General features: G+C 40.8%; 1 protein-coding gene across 1 annotated transcript in view; it reads left to right on the top strand.

The window, feature by feature from the left end:
- Positions 1-20,117, top strand: part of Nuak (Nuak family kinase 1) — a 161,196-nt gene that overhangs the window by 115,348 nt on the left and 25,731 nt on the right.

The raw sequence follows: 20,117 nt of genomic DNA, 5'->3' as shown, positions 1-20,117 counted from the left end.
CTCTGCAAACATAATGCTACTTTCCCCTCTACTTTTATTCTGCACATGTTTCCGTACTTACAGCAGTTATATTTTTGACTAACAAAAACCATTCCATCAGACAAATGTCTTTTGCGACAAAGCAGTTTTCATTATCACATTAAAATTTGTAGTAAGTTGATAAAGTTCAGGCTCCAGACTTTCTTTGAAACAAGCTCCCATAATGGATGTTAGTCTACCCATTGCAAGATTTTTTTTCGTAGAGGGGAGCCTGCTACGAAGCCTAAAAAGAAAGAGGTTGTTCCAAAAACGCCGATTATGGCCCCCCCTGGATTTGGCCCAAACTTTCCTCAGATGTTGTACTAAGTGTCCTCGATGCTTGGGCAAAATTTCAGCCCCCTCTGATAATTAGGGGGGAGGGGGCAGGGGGGCAAAGTTGCAATTTTCTCAAAACTTTAAAAATCGATATCTCGCGAACGGTTTGAGTGTAAGTGTTGCGGTTTGCGCTAAAAAACGTTAAAAAATATTCTCTGCCAGAATATTAATGCTGTTTGCATGGTTGCGTAATTTATCATAGTCATAAATCGATGTTTTCGATTTTGAAGGTTCGACTTTTTTTCGTTTTTCGTCTCTCCGCTCCATGCAATCGTTGCTACGTGAATGAAAACCTGTTGAGGTGATTCTCCATGAAATTCTGCATCTACTACACTTTGTTTGACCTGGAGGAACTTGAGTTCAAGCGATTTTTCTGCGCGTTCCCGGTTACGCGCGGGCGGCAAATCAGCGGCGCTCCATCCCGCGCGGGCAAGGCAGAGGTTGTTTCACCACTAGGGCCTTATATTCATGCTGTAGGCTGTAATTATCGATATTTTCTCCTCTTCCCCACCCTTCTCCTCCAATAAATATGTTTTTATACTTCGTTATACAGGGTGTCCCAGATCACCCGTACCAGGTCTTTTTCTCGGTTGGTTTAGGTAGTACAAAGTGGCGGACCTCAAGCTTGAATAGGGAATGGACCGCAAGGAATCCGAATTTCATCGTCCCGAAAACCCCCCCCCCCCATGTCCCCTTGGGGGGGGGATTAAGAGGGGGTCACGATCCCGAAAGTCGGGGTCCCCGATAGAAATACGATTTGATCGCATTAAAATTGGAAAGAACGAAAAATGTCACGCGAAACTGACCCCTTACAATCCAAAATCGGACCACTTAATGCCAAAAATTATCTCTTAAAGACGGTGACAGCGGCCCCCTCCATAATTTCCCTTTGGTCAAAAATTGACGTTGATTCTCCGGAAAAAAATGATTTCCAGGTAATCGACCCCAAGGAATCCGATTTTCATGGTCCTGAAGCCCCCCTAGCCTCCCTTGGGAGGAGATCGTGACCCCCTCTTTACTTCTCCCCCAAGGGGGACATGGAGGGGGGGGTTTCGGACGATGAAATTCGGATTCCTTGCGGTCAATTCCCTATTCAACCTTGAGGTCAGCCACTTCGTACTACCTAAACCAACCGAGAAAAAGACCTGGTACGGGTGATCTGGGACACCCTGTATAACGAAGTATAAAAACATATTTAATGGAGGAGAAGGGTGGGGGAGAGGAGAAAATATCGATAATTAAAGCCTACAGCATGAATATAAGGCCCTAGTGGTGAAACAACCTCTGCCTCGCCCGCGCGGGATGGAGCGCCGCCGATTTGCCGCCCGCGCGTAACCGGGAACGCGCAGAAAAATCGCTTGAACTCAAGAACGAATCGTTTCCCCCAGGTCAAACTGAGTGTGGTAGATGCAGAACTTCATGGAAAATCACCTCAACAGGTTTTCATTCACGTAGCAACGATTGCATGGAGCGGAGAGAGCAGTAGCAGTATTACCGTATCAATAGAAATATGCATACAATAATAACACAAACTTTTGATACAGGGTGATCCAAAAGTCCCTTCCACCCCCTCTAACTTTTTACCTAATTGAGGTAAAGATTTGAAACTTGGGGGATATTCCTAGTTCAAAGGGAGCTACTTTTTGGCCCCCCTAAAATTTTCAGGGGGGCCCCCCTTGGGGGGTAACGGCCCCCAACTTTTAATTTTCAAATGGGAAGACCCCCTTTGTGATAGCTCGTTCGAAAGAGCATAAAAAAAGAAAACTTTTCGCGCAAACCCGAAGTCAATAACTCAAACCGTTTCAAAATGGCGGCCGGTTAAAGTTCAAAATGGCCGAAAATTCACACCAGTTACTTGTCGATGGATTTGCGCGAAAATCGGTATGTAGGAGTATTTTGACACGAGAAAAACGAATTTGACGTTAGATTTTCAAAAAAACCGAAATTTCCAAAATGGCCGCCGGTTAAAGTTTAAAATGGCCGAAAATTGTCACCTCGGTTTTTTGCTGATGGATTTGCCTTAAACCTGGAATTTGAGAGTATTTTGGCATAAGATAAACAAATTTGAACTTAGATTTCTAAAAAAATCAATTTTTTGTCATTTTGAACTTTAACCGGCGGCCATTTTGGAAATTTCGGTTTTTTAGAAAATCTAACGTCAAATTCGTTTTTCTCGTGTCAAAATACCCCTACATACCGATTTTCGCGCAAATCCATCGACAAATAACCGGTGTGAATTTTCGGCCATTTTGAACTTTAACCGGCCGCCATTTTGAACTTTAACCGGCCGCCATTTTGAAACGGTTTGAGTTATTGACTTCGGGTTTGCGCGAAAAGTTTTCTTTTTTTATGCTCTTTCGAACGAGCTATCACAAAGGGGGTCTTCCCATTTGAAAATTAAAAGTTGGGGGCCGTTGCCCCCCCAAGGGGGCCCCCTGAAAATTTTAGGGGGGCCAGAAAGTAGCTCCCTTTGACCTAGGAATATCCCCCAAGTTTCAAATCTTTACCTCAATTAGGTAAAAAGTTAGAGGGGGTGGAAGGGACTTTTGGATCACCCTGTATAGTGTCACAAAACATCATAAAATATTCAATAGAGTTGTTTACAAAAAATACGTACTTGAAAATATGTTGAATTTAAAGCTCAAATATGCCATTTTTGCAACACTGCATCTCGAAACCAAACGCATACTCAAGCTGAAATTTTTAGTGGAGGTTTGCCTCATCATAAGGTTTCATTTGAGCCACAAACGAATGGACTCCCTCGGTTTCAGAAAAGGGGCCAAAAGAAGCCCTTTTTTGGAAGGCTCTTCTGTAAAGTTTAACTTTGCAAAGAGGTATTTTCAAGAAAAAATGACTTTCATACCTTGACTTACTTACCCAAAGTATAAATACGTACCCAACATAAAAGATCTTTTCGTTGACTGAGACAAAACTAAAATCACAGAATACACTGCTACACGCCTTCTATAATGAATCAAAACTCAATAGGACCTCTCTGAAAACTTTTTTTTGCGAATACCACTTTCGTAATTGGACCCCGGCGATGAAAACTGCATAGCAAAACACCATTAGACGAAGCTCAAGCCAGCCGAACTTAACTCCGAATCTGATACGGCAGGCGTATTTGATTCTTGCCTCTCATCTTGCCCTCTTAAAGACACACAATTTCATAGAAACCACGGTTTTCCATTTCAATGTAGCTGTCCACATGGAAAATAAGGCATGGGATAACACGGTAGCAAGCGGTCCTGCCTTTGATGACTTTTCTCCGCAGCATTGAAATTTCTTCACAAGGTTCGATTTTGAAAAACATTATCGGTCCATTTTCAGTATTATTAATACCTTGTATTGAGTTAGTGATGCATCAGAACATAGCAGGTGTTTTAATGTCAGTAAATAAAGAATTCTAGTAGTAGTTAAGTTTTCTGTTAAGGAAATATAAAGCATAAGAGAAAATTGGTCTACATTCTGCAATTGGGAACTACAATTTCTGACTCATCTGAAACACTTGTGTGCATAGGGATACAAATGGTACGTACGTTGTGCCTTAACTGAGCCAGAAATTGTAGTTCCTGATCACAAAATGTAGTCCAAATGCAGTTAGGCTGGTTTGGCAGGATTCCTGGCGGTCTGGAAATCCTGGTAAGTCAGGAAATTTATTGCGACCTGGAAAAGTCAAGGAATTTGTAGGAAAAGTCAGGGAATTTATAGTGACCTGGAAAAGTTTAAGGAAGTCAATGAATTTGTAGGAAAAGTCAGGAATTTTTGCAAGTAGCACATAGTAGTGTTGCGATCTCCAATAGCTAGGGGAGCAAATAGAATAGAGAGAGAAATAGGACAGAGGAAAGAAGAGTAGGGCGAAGCGATCTGGCAACCTCGGAACGACGAGTTCCGAGCCTATCATAGATAGCGCATGGATGGAACCCGTCGAACTCAAAGCGACCAGTCCATAAAGCGAGAAAATGGGGATAAATCTACATGACAGAGAGAAAATGCACTATAAAAATATGAAAAATAAGCACTCTAAGCACTCACCGAAGTCCTCAGTCTGGTACAGCCATGCGGCGCTGAAGCGGCATGCTCTCGACGTCACGGGCGAAACCTGGCGCCATCTCACTCGCGTAAGCTAGAAATCTAGCCTAGCATGGTAACAGCTCTCAAGCGGGGGCGTAAAGGATCAAAAGTGCGGACATATCAGGAAAAAGGAGCTGTAGCTAAGGGCAAGGGTGCGGTTGGGCGACACAAGCACACTCTCATTCATACCATCTTAACTAAAGCAGGAAAATAGTCGTCTACTACTAAGTAAGCAAGCTTGTTTTACCAAGAGCGATGAAAGAAACGGCGATGAGCAGCAGCGAGAATAGCGGCAAGAGCAGCAATTTTCAAAAAAAGGCAGCAGGGCAGCAAGGCAGCAGCAGGAGAGAAAACTACAGAAGCGCGGCGACGTTCTCGGCGTAATCGGCGTAAGTGAGGCGACGCGAGCTGAAGTCTGAAATGGCTCACTGGGAAAGTAGGGGAAAATCTCCAATCAGCTCTGATTGGCCGATCAGCCGCCTCGGGGCTCTCTCCTCCTGCCGTCCTGCAAGCCCGACTTGTAGCGACAAATATAGCGAAAAAATACGATGAAAATCGGCGCCAACAAGTAGGAATCAGTATAACTGAAAGGAAAATAAATCTAAATGGACGTCTTGTTCGACGGTCAGGGAATTTAAATATTTTTATGCCAGGAAAAAGCAAAGAAAGTCAAGAAATCGGAAAGTAAAAAAATCAAGGGAACCCTGGTTTTCGGTAATTTCCCTCTATTTGTTTATTTCGAAGAATAAAAGGGAGCCCCTTTAGAATAGGTACCTAACCATCAAACCTGTCAATTCCTCCTAAGCGCTGAGAACATTATGCTGGTTAATGGCCCTTTCATCCCAAATATTACTTTTAAGATAAACAAGGAAGCTTTGCCCCCCAGCTGCTAAGCTCCCAACTCCCGAGGGTGCTTTGCACCATCTAAGGTCTGCTTTGTGGACCCCTCGTGGGTTTATCTGAATAGAGTGGTCTCATCTAGGGACTGTACAGGGTGTACCAAAAGTCCGTCCCACCCCTGCTAGCTTTTGAACGAATTGAGCTAGGGTAATGAAACTTTGGGAATGTTCCTACCTCAAAGGGGACCATCTTTTGGGGGGGGGGTCAAAATTTTGGTCCCCCCTCAGGGGGGCGCGGGGGGCCCCCAACTTTTTTTTTAAATGGCAACCCCTATCCTGTGATACCTCATTCGAAAGAGCATAAAAAACTAAGAATTTTGGCGCAAACCGCAGATTTGTATCTTAATTTTTGACCGAGTTATGATAGGTCCTTTGACCTATTTTCAAAAAATCATAACTCCGGTTCAAACTATCGTAAAGAAAAAAATAAAACGGGAAAATTTACCAAATTGTGTCCGCTTTTAAGTAAAAATTGCAGAAATCTCTTCAATTTAATTTTAAGGGGGGGCTCGGACCCCCAAATACGTCAATTCAAAGGTCATTCAATTTTCCCGCGAAATAAGCCAATTTCCCCTAGATTTGCCTCCACATTATCTCAGTAAGGTCAAAATTAGTTCAACATTACGTTGGCAAGTCCCCAAATTTCGGGAAAAGTTAAAAACGAAATTTAAGGTGATTAAATTTGACCGTTTAAATTTCGTTTTTTTAACTTTTCCCGAAATTTGGGGACTTGCCAACGTAATGTTGAACTAATTTTGACGTTACTGAGATAATGTGGAGGCAAATCTAGGGGAAATTGGCTTATTTCGCGGGAAAATTGAATGACCTTTGAATTGACGTATTTGGGGGTCCGAGCCCCCCCTTAAAATTAAATTGAAGAGATTTCTGCAATTTTTACTTAAAAGCGGACACAATTTGGTAAATTTTCCCGTTTTATTTTTTTCTTTACGATAGTTTGAACCGGAGTTATGATTTTTTGAAAATAGGTCAAAGGACCTATCATAACTCGGTCAAAAATTAAGATACAAATCTGCGGTTTGCGCCAAAATTCTTAGTTTTTTATGCTCTTTCGAATGAGGTATCACAGGATAGGGGTTGCCATTTAAAAAAAAAAGTTGGGGGCCCCCCGCGCCCCCCTGAGGGGGGACCAAAATTTTGACCCCCCCCCCCCAAAAGATGGTCCCCTTTGAGGTAGGAACATTCCCAAAGTTTCATTACCCTAGCTCAATTCGTTCAAAAGCTAGCAGGGGTGGGACGGACTTTTGGTACACCCTGTATCTTATCGATAGCCAAAAGCGATTTTCCAAAGTATGAAAGAACATGAAAAATATTTATATTAAAAAGAAAATCAATTATATATGCTGAGACTAATTGAAGAGTTCAACAATAATGATACTTTACAATATTAAAAAAAATAATTTTATAGAGAGTGATTCACAAAAACAATCTGCAGAGGATTATCGAGGAATTCAGTGATATTGATACTTTACCGCGAAAAAGAAAACATTTTTATCAAGAGTACTTCTCAAATCACTGAAAATATCACTTGAATCACATGAGTAAGTGAAGGAAGTACGAGTATAAAAGAAAGGGGGAAAAAAAATTAAGTAGCACTCTTTTACCACATAAAACACCTAAAAGCATGCTGCAAAGTGGCAGAGAGAATTGACCTGAAGTAGTCAGAAAACTGTCAATGGCCGAAAGAGAAAGCGGCAAAAAGGCGATAGGGAAAGCGGCAATAAGCCGGAAGGGAAAGTGGGGGTGGAGTAAGATCTCAGTATGAGTAGGGTTAGCGGATTGAGTTGGTGCAAAAAGGGCAGAGAGGAATGACGCAGTGGAAGGGGTAGTGGACCCGCCCAGCATCAGGTTCTTAAGCGTTACATTCATGATTTTATATTTTTCTAATAAATACCTTTCGTTACAAACGAATTATCTCCAGTTCTTTCCGAGTTTTAGCAATAATGAATATTCTGTTAATATTTCTAAATTATGTATTGTCTAAAATGATTAATTTAGGATATTCTTAATTTGAATGTAGGTTCAAATAGTTTCATTTTTTCTTTTAAGAATTTCGCTTCTTATAATGAACTTTTTTTGTAAGCCTTGTTTTTTTTTTTCTCTCTCTCTTCAAAGTGATTCCTTTCGTAAGTGCATCTTGTCCCTTTGGCTTGATCGCACGTACTTATGTTCCATGCCTTACTAACTTCCTAAATGAGTACTACAATTTCTTGTCATTCTAAATATAAATGCTTTTTTCACCACGTATTAATTGCTCTTGAAGAAGCTTAATAATTGCGAATCAAAGTCAGAACTTCAGCCTCAAGAGAATCTCATGATTCATGTTTTTTCCATTCTTTCAAACAATTTTTCAGTTTCTCACTGTTTGATCACCCAGATTTTTTTCACACAACAGGAGTTTCTTCATGTAATTTATGAGAGAGGATTCAAAACGAACTGTACGACCTTTGCCCTGACTGCCAGTCTTATGATACTGACTTCTCTTTTTGAGAGTCTCGAGTAACTCTTAATGATGCACTTCATGCCAGACTTCAACACCTTTAACCTACCTGACCAATTTTTATTGGCCGTACCTTGCCTTCTTTAGCGTTTTTTTTCCGTTTTATTTTCTATAAATGCACCCTCCTGCCTTTCCAATTTAGCCGTCATCTCAGATATGGAGAACCTCTCTCAACCGGGGGGCTTCTTCGATTTCAGATATGAGATTTACGACCAAAATTACATAGGAAATGATACCTCACTTGCCCAGTCATGTAAAATAGTTGAAAAATGCACCAGGGCCTTTAAAATTTGGCTGCTACCTCGGATTTGGGGCACCTCCTTTGACCGGCGGGCTTTTTTGACTTCTGCATGAAATCTGCAACAAAAATTCCGTAAGGAATGAAACCTTACATGACACTATACGTATGCACGACGTTTTAGACCTGACCACAGTCATTAACTTGTAACCAGGGACCAGTCCTACAGGACCATGGACTCCTGTAAGAGCCAATGTAAAAATCCGTGAGCAATTACTAGTGCTGCGATCCTGCGATCTCGCGTAGGATCCTCGCAACCTACCGCTATTGTCAGTTGTTGAACTTCCCAAAAATCCGTAGGATCTCGTACATCTACCAAAACTTGAATTTTTCACCCATTAGGTACAAGTCGCAGGTCTGCCCTGTCAAGAGGGGTCGGAAAACGCCAAAAACATTCTTATTTTCCAAGAATTCAGCCGCCTAATGTGTTGCTTTCAATCATCGGCTTAACCTCACTTTTGGAGCGGGCGATGGATGAGCAGAGGTTAGGGAGTCTCTGAGTTTAGGAGGATCCTACGCAGCGATTACCACAGTACGGTGTCCTATAGAACTCGTCCCTGACGTAACTAGAGTCCCTTTCCAGAGAGAGTTGAGACAACGTAGCTTATTGATGTTGTAAACAGGAATAAAAATTACACAAATCAGTCGTATTTTGTAATCTTTGATCAGCTCATTCCCGAATTCCTATGTCCGTTCTCTCTGTCATTCCATTTGTTCCTTGCCGTACTTCCAATTCCCCGGTCCATTCCAGTTTATAATCTTTGCAATTGATGAAAATGTAATCTTTATTCCCGTTTGTGACACTGTGAGCCTAGAATATGGGAACCAATCAGAAATGGATTCGCAAAGTCTTTACTCTCAGTGTAAAGGGACTCTAGACGTAGACACTGGAATTCAGTACCGAACATCATGTGGAAGATAGGTAGGCAATCCCTGCTCTTACACATCTGCCCATGAAGTACAAACAGATGACAGACGCGCACTTACTGAGGCCACTTTTCATTGAAAAGAATTTATGACCTTATTAAGCTCCATGAAGAGGAACACCCACTACCTATGCCCTATTGTTAGCACCATCAATTTTCCGTAATATGGACTGTCAAAATCGTTTAGCAACATTCTAGGTAAAGTAGTTGGAAGATTAGAATTCCACGTAAAGGACTCTTTTTCAATTTTTCCGCGAGATCAGTGGTCTGGAAATTCCTGAATACCATAAACTGATTTCTGTCAACGTGATTTCGATGTACACTAACATTCAGCTGACCTGGTCATAGAGTGTATAAGTGACAGGTGGAATGAAATTAAAGCCCACTGGTTTATCCCAAAAAATGAATTTGTTTACATGCTTTAAGTCTGCATTTTCTCAACTGTTTCTCTGTTTCTGTCCTCATCATTATGTCAGGCCTATTTGCTTTCACCTCTCGGTCGGTTCGCACCTCCATGTTCTATAATATCCTAATGCTCCCATCTGATGTTTGAGTCTCTGTCTTTGGTTGGTGGTCATACCACTTCTTCGCCTCGACTGGTACGTTCTGCTTTCTGCAGATTTCAAAGTGCACTTGCTCACACACTTTGTTGTGCCTGGTAGTGTATTCTTGCTTCGCCAGTAAGGGGCATTTTGAAACCACGTGGTCAGTCGTTTCATCGTAGCGTCCACACACCCTGCACTTTGTTGTGCCCGGGATTTCATGGATTTTGACTCGACGCTACCGCGTTGCCAGGGCTTGAACTTGAGCTGCTACCATCTATTCTTTTCTGCATCTATTTCTTCCCTTGCAATCGTTCTGGGATATTTTCCGTGCATAGGCTTCTGTTTCCATTTCTCTTCTAAGTTGCGGCTGATCTTCTTCTTAGCCTCCTTACTTCTCTTATCTGGTGCAATAGCTGCTGTATGGACAAAATTCTCCTCTGCAGAGTAATTGTTGGCCTGTTTTCCAATGGACCCTTTAGCCGGAGTTTTTTGATCTTTTTCCAATACCATCCTGATGTAAGGATCTTCTGCTGCTTTCTCTTCTAAATAGTGTTTCATATTTATCATGCAGGACTTGAACGCAGTCTCTACTTGCCGTAGGCCTCTACCTCCTTTTTTCCTTGTTATGAAGAGTCTGGGAACGTCCGCTGATTGGTGATGCAGCTTGTGAATGGTCAGCGCTTTCCGTGTTTTCGTGTCAATGGCTTGTATTTCTTTTTTGGACCATTCCATTATACCGAAGCTGTGCTCCAATACTGAAAAAGCAATAAACGCACCAATCGTGGTCATTTTATTGTTAACTTGGCTATGAATGGCCAATTTACAGCCGACGATAAGGTTTGCAGTAACCGGGGTGAGAACTGTGTCTTAAGACGCCCACCCAGAGGTTGCTTCTCGTCGATGATGGTGGGGTAGGGGTTTAGGTTGTGGGGGAACAAATGAGTATGGATTCTTTGGTTAAGGTTTTCAACTTAAGACTTTCCTCAGTATCCTAGCAGTTCCGAGGATTGCTGCTTTCTGAGCTGTGACAAGAGAGTGCTTCCCAGGGATTTCTTCCTTAAATTTCTTCCATTCTTTCGAGACTGCTCCCGTCGCGCCGATTACGAAGGGTATGACTTTCGTGTCCGTTTTCCACATTCTACTTATCTCGATTTCTAAGTCTTTATACTTGAGTCTGTTTTCGGCTTCCTTCAATGATATGTTCCTATCCGCTGGGATTGACACGTCGATAAGCAAGCAAGTTTGCCCCCTTTTTCGCAGTATGATGTCAGGCCTGTTGTTCGGAACCGTCCTATCAGTTCTGACAGGAACATTCCATATGATAGTTGTTTGTCCATCATCCGTTGCTGTGATAGCTTTTGGCTTGTGCTCGTACCAGTTTGTTTCGACTGCTATATTGTACTCTTTGCACAGGTTATGATGGAGATGGGTGCACACTCTGTCATGCCGTTCTATGTAGTCCTTTTTGGCAAGGATCGGGCACGCCGATATTATGTGATCTATAGTTTCCTCGTGCTGATGGCAAATTCTGCACTTACTGTCTCGGGCTCTGCCGTGTATTTTCCGATCTCGGTACCTAGTGTTAAGAGCCTGGTCTTGGGCTGCTGCAATTAGGCTTTCGGTTTCTCCTTTTAATGCTCCTTTGCTCAGCCACATGGTTGAAAGAGTGCTTTCGACTCTGTCTTCTTCCAGTAAGCGAGGGTACTGACCGTGCATGTTCTTTTCGGTCCATTTTGATCTTAAGGTTTCGGCTATTTTCTTCTTGATTGTTTGGTTCCTGCTTTTAACTGGTGTTTGTTCAAAGTTTTGTTCTAACTCAGTTTCAAACTTGTCAGCTTTTTTGGTAATCGAGTGTAGCGTGTTCAGCTGGGTGTCCGCCTCGTGTACCGATTTAAGAAACAGATCTTCATTTCTCTTCTTTCTCAGGTAGTATTTCGTACTGATAATGGTGGACTTGTACGCTGCTTCTATCTGTCTCAACCCTCTTCCTCCCAGTTTTCTGCTGACGTAGAGTCGGTGAACATCCGCGGATGGGTGGTGCATTTTGTACATTGTTAGGTATTTTCTTGTTTTGACGTCCAGAGCTCGGATTTCTGTCATCTTCCAGTCTAGGATTGCAAATCCGTACTGAAGCACGGGAACTGCAAGTGCTCCGATGGCCGAAATCTAATTTTTTGCTGACAGCTCTGTCTTTAATACTGCCCTAACTCTTCGGATGTATTCTTTCTTGACCTTCTCTTTGACTGTTGTATTTTGCACTCCTGAATTCTCTTCCATGCCCAGGTACTTGTAAGTTTCACCAGGGTCTAGTTGTCTGATGCTGGTTTCATTGTCGATGGTTACATTTTCACTTTTAAAAAACTTTCCTTTCTTGAAAGTCACTTTGGCGCACTTATCCAGGCCGAATTTCATTCCGATATCGTCACTAAATTCTTTTACTGTTTTAAGCTGTTGTTGAAGCTTTGTTTCATTGCTACTGAAGAGTTTCAAGTCGTCCATGTAAAGAAGGTGTGTCAGTTGTTTGTAACCATCCTCAAGGTCGTATCCGTTCTGTTGTTCGTTCAGCTTCTTCGATAGGGGTATTAGTCCTATGCAAAACAGAAGGGGCATTATTATTATTATTATAAATAATAATATTATTATTATTATACATCCTTTATTCACTTAATTTTTACATTAAGGTACAAATCAGGTAGACCTTATCGCGGGCCTAAACAATAGGCCTTAGTATTAATGGGTGGGGGAGGGGGAAGAACGCTTATTGATGGGAGAGAGGGGTAGTAAATCTAACATATGTATACGTTTTACATATTTACACGCCACTGAGTGGTAGCGGTGAGGGAATAATAACCCAGGTGGTTGGAGGCGTTGTTCCTATCACTGGTGAGTTACTACAAAGAGAAAAAAAGAGAAAAAAGAAAAAAAAGAAGAAGAAAAAGTAAGAAAAAAAAAATTCATAAATAAATAAACTAATAAGCCAATAAAAATACTAATACTACTAATGCTACCTTTCTTCTGGTTTACACTGTTTCGAACTTAATGAGCTCAACGATAATTATATGATACAAACTACGATAATATAGGATCTATAACTATAAAAAATAACAATTTACACTTCGCACTCAAGTCAGCACTTTTCTGAGGATTGCCGCTGTGCCCAATACTGCTGTTTTCTGGATGCTTGCAATGGAGATCTTGCCAGGTATTCCCTTTATGAAGCCTGCTAATGCATTTGATATCACACCGGTTGCTCCTACGACAACTGGCACAGTCTTGGTCTTGCATTTCCACATCAGTTGTACTTCTATCTCAAGGCTTTTGTACTTGAAGCGCTTTTCGGCTTCCTTCTGCACCATGTTGCAATCCATGGGAATAGAGACGTCAATTAAAAGACAGGGTTCATCTCGCTGCCTCACGATTATGTCAGGCCTATTTGCCTCCATCTCTCAGTCGGTTTGCACCTTCATGTTGTATAATATCCTAATGCTCCCGTCTGATGTTTGGGTCACTGTCTTTGGTTGGTGGTCATACCATTTCTTTGCTTCGACTGATACGTTCAACTTTCTGCAGATTTCAAAGTGCACTTGCGCACACACTTTGTCGTGCCTGGTAGTGTATTCTTGCTTCGCCAGTTCTGGGTTATCATTATTATTACTATTATTTCTACCAGCAAGTGCATGCTGAAGCTTTAAGCATGAGCCTGCACTCGCCGATGAACTTATGTTTTGTTACGGCGAATAGTGTGATAGCTGCCGCTGTCACAACCCATTCGTCACCAGGGTTCAAGACGAACCTCGCCGCAATACTTAATACGTTTCACATGCAGTTCCTCAAATAAGATGTTGGCAAAATAAATCGAATAAATCAAAAATTTATCCATTAGTCAGAAGACAGTAAGTTCACATTCATGACCCCATAACTTTGATATTTTTCTCACAATCAGCGTCAGTTGTGGTTCGACACACCAAACTTTCGAAGCCATCAATGAAAATTGCATCTTGTTTAAACTTCTTCAGAAATTTAAGAACTTTTCATAGCCTTTTCTGTGCAAGCTTTGATAATCATTTCTACAGTTTCAAGCTCAAAAAAAAGCTCTCTAAGTGGAGGCCGTAATGGCGGAGATATCCGACACTACCCTGAGAGTCCACCTATCTTTCAAGCCAAACTCTCTATGCGAAGATAAGCAGCCAATACATTAGCAAAGTTGCCGTGGTTTTAACTTTGAAGTCGCCAAACAATGTGGAAACTATATTAATGTATTTGCTCCCTATCTTTGCAGAGAGAGTTTGTCTCCATGTCGTGGTGGATCCCTAGGGTAGCATGGGATATCCCCTCGATTACAGCCCCAACTTTGAGAGTTCTTTTTTGAGTTTTGAAGTTGATTTCAAAGAAAACCAGTTGCACCATCATGTTTCTTGGAAAAGTTTACTGAGGAATCAGTACTTAATCGCAAATTCCTGACATATGCAAGAGCTCCATTGGCAACTAGGGTGAAATTTCTCTAGTTTACTCTGGATCCTATTCTTAGTTTTCCTTCAATGAGAACCTTCGCAATTTTTTCTAATCAAAAATCAACACAAGTAAATACTTGTTTTCCATCACAACTAAGCCTCTGTGTATTTTTTTTATTTTTATATTTTTTTATCCTTCAGATATGCTTGTATTTAACATCACAGTATCAGAGATCTTCAGTATCACACAATTCACGAGTCAGGGGAGGGAAGTCTTGTAGCGGTTTACATTACATTGCAATGGCGATTGGAAGGGGAAAAAAAATAGAAAAAGCCGTACAAGATGCATCAATGCCCTTTATATGAGATAATATGCTACAAAGAACTAATTCACCGTCGAGAAAAGGAAAAGAACCCTATAATTATTTTAAAACTAGTTATTCAGAGCAATGTCCATTTAAAATTGTCTTAGTGCTCTTGCGGACCACTGCAAACTATTGTTACTTCAAATCTCCTTAATAAAGCTGTAAGGTGAGGCCGCGTGCCCGGAAATGGGCGCGCTCAAAGTACCGTGCCGGAAATTCCCCTTTCCGCGCGCTGCACCGTGGGAGCCCAGTGTGACGCGGCGGCCCGCCTCCCCTCCTTTCGCCACGTCCCCCGCCCCTCGCTGTCCCCCCCCCCAACCGCACCATGCTACCGCCTTCCCTTATCGGGTGGGACTACTGAAACACACTACGAAGCCGTGGCCTTTGGGGCGAGTAAATCATACAATCAAAGACAAAAGATATGTCTTTTTTAAAGTCGTCTTTGATTGTATGATTTACTCGCACATTACTTACTTATTAAGGAGATTTGAAGTAACAATAGTTTGCAGTTGTCCGCAAGAGCACTAAGAAAATTTTAAATGGACATTGCTCTGAATAACTTGTTTTAATATAAGTATGGGGTTCTGTTCCTTTTCTCGACGGTGAATTAGTTCTTCGTAGCGTATTATCTCATATAAAGGGCATTGATGCATTACGCACGACTTTTTCTATTTTTCCCCCCTCCAATTGCTGTTGCAATGTAATGTAAACCTCTATAAGACTTCTCTCCCCGACCAATGAATTGGGTAATACTGTGTGAATTCGATTATTGATGATTTTTTCTTTAATATATGAAATGTGGCCTGGATGTGTTTCTTTCCGCAAAATATCACACATTAATTTGTTCAGTTATTACATTACGTCTAGATTCAACTTATTTTTCCATCTTGGAAAGTAGATTCAGACCCACCCCTGACAAATTCAGAACGTAATGCCTCACATCAAGTGCTTTATTACACCCAGTACTAAAATATCTGGTGTTTTTTCTCCGGAAACATAGACAAAACAGGTTGTTCTTTTGGAAATGAGTAAAAGAAATAGAGAAATAAAACCATAATGAATGGATGAAAATACTCAGTATAAATCGGGCTAAAATACTTACTATGAGGCGGCACTTAATATGATTGGATGTGTTGGATCGCATTTAGCAAAAAGGAACCGGTGCGATGACATTGTTTTCAAAATCGTGCAATTTCCTCTTTTTGTTTAAAAATACTTAATACATGTACAGTATTCTTTACACAATTATTTTTCTGTCAAATAAGCAACTCTTTGGTGGGAAGAGAAAACTATTTGCTATTCTGGGAGATTTTTTTAGATAATTATGAAGAAGTAACATTTTTACAACACTGTAATCACGCTGGTTCCTTTTTGATAAATTCAATCCTACTGGTATTGGAGGACTGTGAAAAGTTAAAGAATGAGGCCCAAATTTTTTGGTCATCCGTTTTTCTTTTCTACTTGTATAGTCTAGTGGGTACAGTCCCTGCGCTGAAGTATGAATGTAAGTTGCATTGAGATATAATACCGTGAATTTTAATGGAGAGCCACTTAGATTCTCATGGAATATGTAAGTTTTTTAGGTTTAGGCCTCGCAAGTGAAACGTATCAACATGATGTTGACGTTTTCTCTGGTCTTGACTGGACCGCGTTAAGCAGAAAGGAACCTAGTCTCATCGAGCTAACAAATGAACTGCTGCAAATTAAGTTGATATTTCGTTACCTATCCTCAAATTGCAGTTTTTGCGGGCGCATAACGGCGGAGTTACCCCGTAGAGTACAATAGAGTCGCAATGTACTGGAGCGCCAATGAAGTCAGTCCATGAACGGGCCATTCCGAGCCCCTTGTTCGCCGGAAAGTGGGAACCATCTGGGAACCGTTGGGCATTTTTTACCACGGCGGCTTATGGGAGAATCGCGGGCTAAGAGTGGTTTTCGGGATTTATTCATTTAAATCAATTATTATTTCCGCGAATTTTGGCAAATTGTGTTCACCGAAGTCATAACAAATTAAAAAATGTACAACACTCCCGGCTTTTATGAAATAAATTTTATACCTGTATTTTCTGAGCAAAGACCGGAGCTGGGACTCCGCGCATACAGCATCGCCAGTCGCCGCACACTAGTCTCAGGAGCACTGGACAAAACAGTCTCAAACAGTGACTTCATTGGCGCTCCAGAACATTGCGACTCTATCGTACTCTTGTAATTGGTTCCTTTCTGTGAATTCGAAATCACTCGAAGCAAATGAATCTACATTTCACATCAAAATTTCGAATTGAACATGATTTTTCCCTATCAATCACTTTTGCCATGAGATAGAGCATATCTTGGCCCATTCAGATCAACCAAAACTCAAATCACTTGAAAATGTGGCATGTTTCCATTCTGCTTAACGCGGTCCAACTCACTATTCATATACGAGCCTTCGGTTGAAAGTTTCCTCAGTTTGTTTTATTTTTATGAATTTGATTTCCTTTGCATCATCACCAATCATGGCCACTCACTAATTTGATGAATTGTCTATTTTTTAAATTTATTGGAGACCAACCAAGTTTTTTAATGATTGTGATTAATACTCAGGTCAAAATGTTATATCTCAAAGTAGAGGAAGTTCGGATGGTTAAAATATTGAAAATCATGTAAAAGAGAACAGACTTGTTTACACACTGTACTCTTTGAAAGGAGACTGTTTGATAGGTTGAGTTTGCTGTTACAGTGGGTGTGACGGTGCATGAACCCTCCATGAGTGAAGACAAACGTGTTCTGTAACTTGTGCCTCTACTTAACATAGGTAACTTCTCCTTTAGTTAGCTTCACCTAACTTTCCAAAATATAAAGCTTTGCTATAATTGTGGTGGCTTGCATCCTGGTCAAAAAGTATCATCAGTCTGCCTTTTTGCCATAAATACTCAAGAGTCGACAAATGAAAGAGGACACTCGAAGGAAATTGAGTAATGTTCTCTAGACGTAACATCCAGTGATTTCCATCTTATTCCGGAATCGATGAAACTTTTGAGACAAATGCTCTAGCATTCCGCATCGACACCTGGATCAGAAATATGGACAACAAGTTTTTTTTAAACCGGTGTGCGAAAATCGTTTTACCATTATGGTGAATGCGAGAATCTAGCAGATACGAGGAGGGACCCAAAAACAAACCCGAAATTTTGCTGTAACTTGGCAACGGTGGAAAATATCCAGGTCCTGCCGCTAGTTGGTGTAACTAGGAGCTATGGAGAGTCTTGAGGCTAAATTTCAGCGTCGTAGCACATTTTGCTTCCGTTTTAGCAAGCCCTCGCGTGAATGATGTTCGCTAAGCTCGTCGTTTTTGAAGATAGGTGATTTTCACAGGCAATGCGCGGCTAACTGTCAATTTTTGGAGTAAATCTTGCAGGGAACAAGCTCTACAAATGACACAATGAACAAATGTTTTTCTTTGTTTTAAAGTGCGATTTATTGTTCAAACGTCGGCTGAAAGCCGAGCGGCTATCACCTGCTAGAACGCTAAATGGGAGGTCAATTCGGCAACAACGCGTTTTAGGCCCAAATTTTTCACATCAACGTTTTGAATATTTCTGTATTACATTCAAATGATATCTGCTAGTTGAATAAATGATCTCTAACCAGCTTCACTCTCAAAAATGCCTGAATTCTTTCATGTCTTCATCGCCTCTAGCCAATGACGATGTTGGTTTTTAGCCATACAGGGGTTTCGGGAGATAGAGCACCATTTCTTAAGCAAAAAACCGTACTTACACTGAAATTTTCGATGAGGCTTGTCCTCTGGAAGCACCACTTCAAAAGTTTAACAGAGGAAGCCGTGTTTTTATCGAGTAAGAGAATTTGTGCGCTAAGTGTTGTTACTGAAATTGACCCATCTTCAAAAACGACGAACTCGCTAAACAACCCCTTAAGCCAAGTCTCGCCAAAATGAAAGAAAATGTGCTACGACGTTGAAATTTGGCCTAGTGACTCTTCACAGCTCCTAGCTACACCTCCTAGCGGTAGAACCCGAATATTTCCCAGCGTTGCCAAGTTACAGCAAAATTCCGGTTATTTTGGGTCCCTCCACGTAAGTAAGTACGTCGAAAAGTAAGGTAAGATGCTATAAAAGAGACTACTAACTTAATTGAATGAAGTTATAAGTCTACTTTACTTTTCTCAAAACTTAAAGTTACTTTTCCCATGAAGTTTTGCAATGCATGAAAAGTGGGCGCGTTAGGAGAAGTGGGGGTGTAGGAAATCCCTTGATTCCTCTGTGGCGCTCAAACCAAATTTAACAAATTTTCGCTTGTTAGAACTTTGAGATTGCGTAGATTTTAATGCCAGTTTCGTATTTCCCGAAGCGTTGACAGTCCTCGAGGAAAATAATGGGCAAACTTACTTTAAAATCGATTTTCATTGACTGATTTCGTCGCTACGTTGCGTCATTCTTGTAGTACCAGACATATCAATTCCGGATAGTTCGAACCACACCAACAGACCATGACCTTAAGTCCAAAGTCTGTGTAAAGTATTTTGTCCACTTTAAAAAGAACTTTGATTGATGTTTGCACAGGAAAGAAAAATTAATTTTGATCCTAAGATAACTCAAACTTGAAAAGTAAATCCTGCGCAAGAAAAAAAGTTGATTTCAGAATTGACAAAACTGCTATTTTATTCCTTTTGAATTGGTAACAATGTTTTAAAGGATGTGAACTACGAGTGACAGGCAATGCTTCATGTTTTTTCACTTCAAAGTTAAACATTTTCCATTATCATATCATCGCCAAAATGGGTATTATTAGATATTTGTCTCATTGAAAAACAACTGGAAAGTCAGAAGTAATAGTCAGGGGGCATAAGTTTTTCTGTATCCACATTCCTGCAGATGCCATCTAAAGATATCGTATTCCTCAAGGTAGGATATGTGTTGAGGATTGTTCGAGGAGCAAAGGAAGGACGAGATGGACTTTTGCTAAGACGCCATGATGGCATTGTGTATTGCCCGTGCCGCCTACGACAGGGCCCGCCCGCCCGCCCGCACAGTGGGGAAAAACGCCAATCTAGCCGCTCAAAAGTCCCTGTGTCAACGCTCTTGATTTTTATTCGTGTTTCGTGGGTTAAAAATGTAGCCAAAGGATAGGGGGACCCAAATTAAGGCAAGAAAATATTTTGTCAACCCCCCTTGGGCTATATTTTCGCCGCACAATGGCCCAATCCAAAGAGCTTGGTGGACCATCTTTGTTCACCTACTTTTGGTTCACTTTACGTGAATTTTTCTTAATTATCTGATTTGCTGCGTTGCGTTACACTTCTTTCAAAACAATCTCATCAATTATAACATCACTTAATGGCATTGTACACTGAAAAATTGAATGTTACGTACAGTAAAAATATGAAATTAAAAATTAGTAGATCTATTCAGTTTACAAGACAATAACATTTATTTTCATCGATACAGGCGTTTTTTTAATACTAAGATACTTTTTGAATTGTGAAAAGACAATGAAATCAAACACCGAAGCAGCATGAGAAAAGAAGAGGAAAAAAGAAACAAAGAAGAATCGAAAAATTAATGGAGAAAAAAGAAAGAAAAGATAGAAATTATAGCATTATAACTAAATAATTTTATAAACAACCAATAACAATAAATAACAAATAAGAATAATTTAAGAATAACTTAAACAATAATTATAACAATG

The sequence above is a fragment of the Bemisia tabaci genome, chromosome 1, assembly GCF_918797505.1.
Source record: "Bemisia tabaci chromosome 1, PGI_BMITA_v3".
Lineage (NCBI taxonomy): Eukaryota > Metazoa > Arthropoda > Insecta > Hemiptera > Aleyrodidae > Bemisia > Bemisia tabaci.
This window is presented reverse-complemented; position numbering and strand designations above follow the sequence as displayed.